Raw genomic sequence first — 9,303 nt, 5'->3', positions numbered from 1 at the left:
AGCGAGACGTGATTTCCTATATGTAGGTTTCAATTTTCACACCTCTGCTGCATTAAGTAAACAAAGGGACTTATCTGTGTACATTGAATAAACAAAGGAGCTAACCAGGACTACACAAATTTTGTACATGGTACATCTGAAAAATTCATTTTCGCCACTTATGAATTTCTTTTCGCCACTTTTGAAAAAAATTCGCAATTGGCGACAATGGCGAATCACAGCTCGAGCCCTGATCAGCTTCTAGAAAAGTTCACACAGAACCTCTTACTATTCATTAAAATTCAATTTTTACAACATATTTTAACTCAACAATGTAATGTTTTAACATTCAACGAAAAAAAATGCTAAAAAATCCAAAAAGAAGCAAGATATTTGAGGGACAATTTCTTGTGGTGGAATGATATTTAGCAGAATATTCTGCAAATCAGCATATTTATTAAAGTTAATATCCTGGAACTTTTGCCTCACATACTTGTACTCGGAGAATGTTTACCGTTATGATATTAATAGGAATATTTAATATATGTCTTATTTAATATTTTAGAACAATTTTTACATCTTCCTTCAACAAACTTCGCCAAAAATAAAGATGGTTAAATAAGTTGAGATAAAATTTACACCATTTTTCGCCAGAAAAATCACATATTTTGACCAATATTTCAAAATTAACATCACTGACCCTCAACTTTTTTCTTTTATTATTTTAAAGTACTCGATACTTGTGACTTATCAGCACTTAAATCGTAAATAGTTTGATTCAAGAAAATGTTTTATTGCCTATTTAGTTTTTCCATACCCCAAATACGAGGGGTGATCAAAAAGTTCGCGACCTAATTCAATAACTTCCAAAAAAATGATATAGGGTTTCAGTGTTGAAAATTTCTCAAAATAGTCCTCTACAGTTTAATGTGCATCTGCATCCGTTCTGTCCATGCGCAGATCACGTGAAATAGGCGGTCACGTGACATGTTCCCTAGCGTTCTGTCATAGAAGCTTAAAGATTTTTTCTGACGCTTATATTTCTTACCATGCACGTTATTTTAAATAACAAAAACTGCCAATTTGTCAGAAATGGCAAAATCTCTGCAATCTGTGGGTGGATAATGATAATCCTTTTCCAGAATGAGCATGGTTACCATCAAAACCCATGTCCGCTGTCTTTTTAGCGTCGTTTATTTAATGTGGATTTAGTATAGGTGCCTTCTTTTTATCATATATGATATGTTAAAGTCTAAATAAAATGATTATTTAGGGATTTAATAAATATATTATTGTAAAGATATTCAACCATTTTTCTAACCGTAAGTTGGTGATCTTTCATATCAAATTGTTTAACAAAGGACACGCATCTTCCCACAGCTTTCTTTCACTGGGCAACAGAAAAAAACATCGTTTTTAAACATACCCCTTCCTTCCCTTAAACAATCAATCTAATTAATGACAAATCTTCTGGCAAGTCTTATGTCTTCCTAAACCGTGTACAAATTATTATCAGTTTCTGCAATGGAATTTTCAAGATATACGTTTAACTTTATAGTTTGTTCGTTCGAATACGACTGAGTGGACAAAAATAATCTTTAAGGTTGTATACTTTTCAATATTTGGAAATTTTACTTGAAAAAAGACGAAAAAAAATCCCATTTTTATGAAAAATATGATGACTTAAATTTGTTATCGTTAACTTCCTTTACTTAAGCATCAATACACCTTAATCATTGGGGTGTATATCTTTCAATTGATTCGATAAGCAAGAACATGCTCTAAGGTGTGTGTACAATTTCTGAAATGAGGTAAAATATTGACAAACAAGTTGACGAAACAAGAATATCAACAATCTCATTTAAAGCCATCATTTTGTAGGTTCTATGGTCGATCCAATGGCCTTGTCAACACAATTTATCATTATGTCAATTGCCGTGATTCTTTAAAAATAAATTGAGGCCACTATTTACACAATTAATCGACGGATTTTCCCGTTATTTCCCGATAATGACAAAGGAGCACACGAAAGGTTTGACCGGTCGACTAGGAATGCTCATTCCTCCATGCCATCCAAACCAATTTTTGTGTTTTGGTTGTCCGTGTTTGCTATGCTCTATTTTGTATTGTCTAATGGTTGAATACTATTCGCAATTTCTTGTTAGTACATGTACAATGTTAAAGTTTTAACAGATATCGCACCTCAAAGAAAGTAGAAAGGGTCTCTCATGCTGAAAGTTCCCGACTGAATCAGTTTTTTTGCAGCCCTTCATCGAAAATGGGAGGGGGGGGTCAATGAAAGTTTCAACAATTATATCAAATAAGGTGTTTAAAAAAAAAGTATCCTGATTAATTTTAGTCTTATCAAGAGTTTATAATTGTGAAAATCGATCGCAGCGCATATCAGATTTCAGAATTTTTATTCAATACACTGAATAATGTTTGTAGTCATATCAATATTAAAGTAGACTTCTACACATAAGCAGTTTAAAAGGAGAATAACACCATTGAAGAGATATTGTATGTGTTGACTTATAAAACTTAATAAATTATACTGCTGTACAAAAACAATAAAATCACAATTTTTGTCTCGAAATCTCTCAGATGTTAAACTTTTTTTTTATTTTTAAGCACACAAATAATAAATGCAAAGAAAGAAAGAAACGTCTTTTGAAATCTCCTCGAATTGACATGTTATAAAAATATAAATGAAAACATATCAAAACGACAAATGATACGAATGGACTTGTGCGTATGAGCAAATCAATTGTTCTATACATCTTTAGAAACCTTTTAAATGAAGGTCTTACATAATTGTTTTCTTAATGCGTCCAAAAACACTCCCCCAATCTTAATTATTAAAGAATTGTAGCGCCTAGAACACATAGTGAAACAACATTGATGCATATGTTGCATACGATCAATATTTTTTCAAATGTTGAAGCATCAATGTTCTTTCTCATTTTGTCAACCTTAGGGCAATTTAATTCGGAAAATAAACGTCTTTCCGTTTCTTCTTTGTCACTCAGGGAGTGAACATTCGTTTCCTCGAACTTCTCTTCCGGTACTTTATCTGGGTTCTTGTGATGAATAGAAATAACAATGGCTTCCCCCATGACAGTTAGAGCACTGAGAATAATTTGTGTTATGACGTAAGCACTAAATGCGGGCACGTCATCGGCAGAGGTCGGCATCATTTCACCTAGAAGAGTGGCATACACAGCAAAGGTCAAGAATACAGCCATAGACATCCCGATTTTTTCGCCCGCTTCCACAGGAATAACAAAGCAAAATATGTTCATGATAGACAATAAAACAATTGGAATCAACATTGTTAATATAGCCATTTTTGGACGCCTTTGAATTTGAAGCGTGAAAAAAATTGTATGACCTCCCTTGTCTCCTTTCTGAATGTCTTTTCCAGTTGTAACGAGACTCCATTCCCCATTGTTTTGTAATTTCGATGTTATAAAAAATGAGCTATTCTCTAATATTTTTACATCGTTTAAATATGGCGGCGTATAAAATTTATAAGAACACGTATGTTCATCAAAGGGGTATTTCAATAAAGTAATTTCACACTGAATGGTACTTTTCACGGTATCATATAATAACACAAGCCCATCATAAAAAATAAGAGCATCCTTGCTTTTGACGGATTCAAATGTCACAATTCGTTTGCTTTCTAACTCATTTTCACTGATAATCATTGGGACCCATATTTTCTCGGCAGGAACACGTAGAACGTTTATCTGATATTCAGTTTTATTCCAATTTAAAAAGGCATCTTCCCAATTGTAGATTATTTCAATAATTGAAGAAAATGTTTGTGATTTTTCGTCCACTTTTTCGATACTATATAGCCAAAGTTCGACTCCTATTTCAACTTTATCAGTTGCCCTATTGAATACAGGTGTACAAAACCGATCGTAGCTGTTAAAAATAAAATTTCTAAGGTCACTTTCCGTAGTCCTATTCCCATATGCCTGAGAGATTTTTGCAAGAAGATTAAAAAGTAATATTAAAATAATCTTTCGGTCCATTGGAAATTGCAAAAAAATCCCAAAAGAATCTTAGTGTTGACAAATGTCGACTGATTTTTGTATAGCTTCGGCAATAAATGTAATGAATGTTGATGTAAATCATCAAAGTAATTATCTATGAAAACTACTTTTAAAAGTTAAGACCATACAAGATAAATGATGCATAACAAATCTCCCGAGTTTAGGCTGAACTGCTCGTATATTGAAGTGTCGTAGAAGCTCTTTAAACATAATTAAAATAGCTCTTGGCCAGTGTATAATCCTTCGGAAATAATAGACAAAAATCAATATCCAAGCCAACGTTTAGTGAATTGTTTCAAGTTTCGTGTGCAAATTGTTACACTTGAAATAAATCCGATGTACATAAAAAAGGAAACCCAAGATATAAAACTAATTTCAAAAAAATGGAAATACATTTAGGCTGAACTGTAGACTTAATTTTTTTTGTGTGGTTTAAAATTGTGATTAGTTTTTATGGTACCTCTAATCTATTGGTAATGTGAATATTTACATTGCTTTTGATATTGTTTACAATTTTTAATCAATTGTCGAACTTAATTCCGAAATTTTTTTCATTTTCATGCACTGAACTGGCATGAATACTTTTGGTATTATAAAAATATCAATGTCTTCAAAACATGTATATGTGTTTAAAACAGTCACACTCTGTTGTTCTGTTGCTCATGGTTACGTTTTCCTCTGTTGGTTTACTTGTACAAACTGCACATATCACCGAGCACGAAATAAGAGCACTAGTATAATTACTGTAAAAGCACAAATATTCGTGGGGGATTAAATTTCGTTTATTTCGTTGTTGACAATTATCAACGAAATTAAATCCCAAACGAAATATCATATGCCTATATATTGAATAGGGGTACTTTCAAAACAACAAAATTAAATGCCCACAAAACTGTTATTGATGACAAATTAACAAAATCTACCAACCCATTAGTCTGGTAAGAGTAATCATGTACTAAGATGATTAATCATTCACGTGAAAACTATATCCTTGATTGGTTGGTAACTAAGCAGGTAACAACATTGTCTTTGTTTGTAAGGTTCATTATGGAAAATGGATTTTTAGTGGAACAGATAGCAATCCATCTCATATACATAGTTCTTTTTCTAAAGAAGGAATTTTTTTAAAAATCATATGGTTGTTTTGAATATTTTTAATTTTCCTTACAAGCAAAATGAATTTGAATTGTTGCATATCTGCGGTGATTTTATTTAATCTTTCTGTTGTGATATATCCCATATCACATATGCGATAATACTTTCCACACCACTTCATGTATCACTGCAGGAGAAAGAAATCAGCTCTTTTTTTTTAAATTGAATTTTGACACTCTATATGAATTTTATGCTTTTTCTATAGCTATTCCGGTTTTGACACGATCTCTCGGATCAAGATTTAATTTTATTTAAACTTTTATTTGTAAAAATTCTAACCCTTATAAAATGATTGATGAAAAGCAATAACGTCATTAAAAGCAAGAAAAAACTGGTATATGCCGAAGAAGTGTCTTTTTTTATCAAGATACCTGTATTGGCTACTTCAAGACGAATTAAACCCCTATTCATTTACACTGTTTCGGAGAAAGTAAAGCCCAGCAGTTAAGTTGTTGTACATGTAATATGATTCCTTGAACACCTTTAACATGCGGTTTTATATTATACTACGTATGACTTTCTAGTAATATGTAGGTGTTACTCACCATGGCTCAACGATGAATCTACAAGTAGCCTTGTCTAGCACGTTTTGAACTGCCGTAAGACAAAGAGTTAATTTTCATGACCCCTTGATCCTTAGAACGTTCAGTCAGAAGTTCGCTTGAGGTAAAGCTCCATCAATTAACAAAAAATATTTTCAAAGAAGCAGAAAGCTTAACTTTTAAATTTTGAACAGGATCTACTTTCTTTCAAGGCATGTCATGATCAACATCAACAGTGCTACGTCATCAAGTTATATGTCATCAATTTGAATAATAAATCATTTATCATGTTTCACAAAGTTTTATTAAAACGAAAGTTGTATGAGATAAATAGAACATCTTTAATTGTGTGATTTGATATTGTCTTTATCCAACTCGTTGAAATTGTGTATATTCGCTCGGCAAACCCCGCAAATATATAGACCATGTCACCTCGTTGGATAAAGCCACTATAGGATCTCGCATGATTTGTAGATGGATATGATTTTTATCCAACTCGTTGTTCGTTTTATATCCCCCGAACCTTAGCGAGGGGATAAAACCACATATCGAGTTGGATAAAATTCATATCCAACTACAAATCACGGGAAATTCTTTTCATCCCATGTGTTACATTTTGTTTTATGCACCACAATCAAAGTTTTACTCTTTTTAGCTCACCTGAGCCGAAGGCTCAAGTGAGTTTTTTCTGATCAAAATTTGTCCGTTGTCTGTTGTCGTCGTTGTCGTCGGCGTTGTTGTCAAACTTTTCACATTTTCATCTTCTTCTAAAGAACCACTGGGCCAATTTCAACCAAACTTGGCACAAAGTATCCCAAGGAAAAGGGGGTTCAAGTTTGTTAAAATGAAGGGCCACGCCCTCTTCAAAGGAGAGATAATTATGAATAAGTGAAAAATTGATGGCATTTTTAAAAAATCTTCTTCTCAAGAACCATTGGGCCAAGAAAATTGAAACTCATGTGGAAGCATCCTCAGATAAGGTAGATTCAAGTTTGTTCAAATCATAATCCCGGGGGGTAGGGTGGGGCCACAATAGCCGATCAAAATTTGCATAGGAATGTATAGGGAAAATCTTTAAAAACCTTTTTCTCAAGAACCACTGGGCCAGGAAAGATGAAACTCATGTGGAAGCATCCTCATATAGTGTAAATTTAAAGTTTGTTCAAACCATGACCCCCGGGGGGTTGGGTTGGGCCACAATGGCTGATCTAAGTTTTACATAGGAATATATAAGAGAAATCTTCTTCTCAAGAACCACTGGGCCCGGAAAGATGAAACACATGTGGAAGCATCCTCAGATAGTGTAGATTCAAGTTTTTTCAAATCATGACACCCGGGGGTAGGGTGGGGCCACAATGGCTGATCAAAGTTTTACATAGGAATTTATAGGAAAATCGTCTTTTCAAGTACTTTAAAGCAATGATTAGTGATAATATAGGAAGAAAATGTTTTTAAAAAATCTTTTTATCAAGAACAGCAAAGTCATATGCTTTATTAATATGAAGGCATTCTAAAGTAGTATTAAATTCAAGCCACCCCCCCCCCCCTTATGTAAACTTTTCAGTTCTGATTTGTGTTTTTTCCTAAACGTTTTGCTCAGGTGAGCGATGTGGCCCCTGGGCCTCTTGTTTTAATATATGACGCCACTTTACTTCATTACGATAACGTAAAACCCATTGTGACGTCAAAAACTGTGGGATACGAAAACGATATCACATGATATATATCCATGGGATAAAGGGAAAACATGAAATAAATTGGATTTCAAAACTTCATAACAATCTTTATAAATACAGCTTCATAGCGGGTTCCATTAAACGTCCAATCAAGCCTCGTTCTTTACTCCTTACTAAGTAATGAAGAAGAGAACCGTTTAACAATATATTCGAAAAATCGTATAAATCAGACGTGAATGCATGAATAAAAATTCTAAGAAAATTTTGGATAATTTGAAATCACATGATTTTAAATCAAAAGTTTAAAAGCTTACGGCTTTTCAACTTCATGCACAACCATTCTCCACGATATATTACAGTACTGGCGTTTTGACAACATTGACATCTGCATTTTCAGTAAAAATCGAACTCGAAAATCTACTGACCTCGTCATTAGTCATTTGGAAAAGTATATTGTTAAAACAATTTTATTGTACATACAAATATAGTCTGACGTTGAATTAAAACATTTGCTCGGGTTTCCAATTGACAATATCTATATATTGTTTTTGAGACTATGTCTTTCAACAAACTATTGGAATTCCTATGGGTAACAATTGTGCCCCGTTATTAGCAGATTCATTTTTAATATTCATCATACAGAAGAATGTATCTTCTACGTGAAAATAAAAAAAACTCTTATTGTGGCCTTCCACTCGACCTTTAGTTTTTATATCGGCGACGTATTGTCAATTAACAATATCCCCATTATGTCGATACCATATTGTTATTTTTATTTTAATGTTAATTCAATCAAAGATAGATGAAGCCATATGTTTCAAAGAAACCAACAGGAACCATGCTGTATCCTGGTGAGCTTAAGGGTCCCGACCCTCTGCTATCAAATTTCACTCAGAAAATTTAATATTTCTAATGTTGATTTTTATGAACAACAATAACATTAGAGCCACATGGAAAATAGTTTGATGTAAGAAGCGCAGCTTATTTTTTCAGAAATGATTTTTATGTCAGATCATGATATGAAGAAATTTCAACATAGAGAACAGAAAAAGTAACGATTTATTATCATAACATTTAATTTGAAATATGAGGTGTATATGAAAATAATACTTAGTATAATACATATTAAAATCATGTCAGAAAACATCATGAAGCGATGCTTCCTAAGTCAGAAAATTAAAATGTTGTATGTGGTTGAAAAAAAAAATACATCTGTGAGGAGGAGTTATCTTTCTTCTAAAGGTTTCTTTATATGAAAAAAATGTCATACTTATAAAAATTCTGTATCAAGTACTTGAAACATTAAATCATTATATAAACGGTCTTTTAAAAAATACAACTCATTCAATTTAAAATGCTTTTGAAGAAAGATTTAAATGTTTTATTGTTAAATATAATAAAACAATTAGTAAGATATTGGCAAAAGAAATAGCAAGTAATGTTTCCATCACATGTTAGATTTCATCGAATTGACTACTCAGAGGTCTAAATTAGGAAACTCTGATTAAGAGAACTGTGAGTAGTATTCATATTTTGTACTCTGACTGTCTCTGAGAGTTATTTCTCATATCAGAGGGTCGGTACCCCTTAAGATAAATTATATAACATATTCTGACACATCTGTTTTTTTTTTTAAAAGACGAAAATAAAAATATAAAAATCACACTTTTATGAAAAAGACTTTAACTTTATAATCGTTTGCTTCGTTTGCTTATGCATCAATACACCTTAATCACTGGGGTGTATATCTATCAGTTGATTGGATAAGCAAGAGCATGCTCTACATGTGTACAATTTCTGAAATGAGGTAAAATATTGACAAAAAGTTGACAAAACAATAATATCAACAATCTCGTTTAAAGCCATCCTTCTCAGTTCTCTGGTCGA

This window comes from Saccostrea cucullata, unplaced genomic scaffold (assembly GCF_032062105.1).
Source record: "Saccostrea cucullata isolate Sc308-1 unplaced genomic scaffold, CSIRO_AGI_Scuc_v1 ctg21008, whole genome shotgun sequence".
NCBI classification, from domain to species: Eukaryota; Metazoa; Mollusca; class Bivalvia; order Ostreida; family Ostreidae; genus Saccostrea; species Saccostrea cuccullata.
This window is presented reverse-complemented; position numbering follows the sequence as displayed.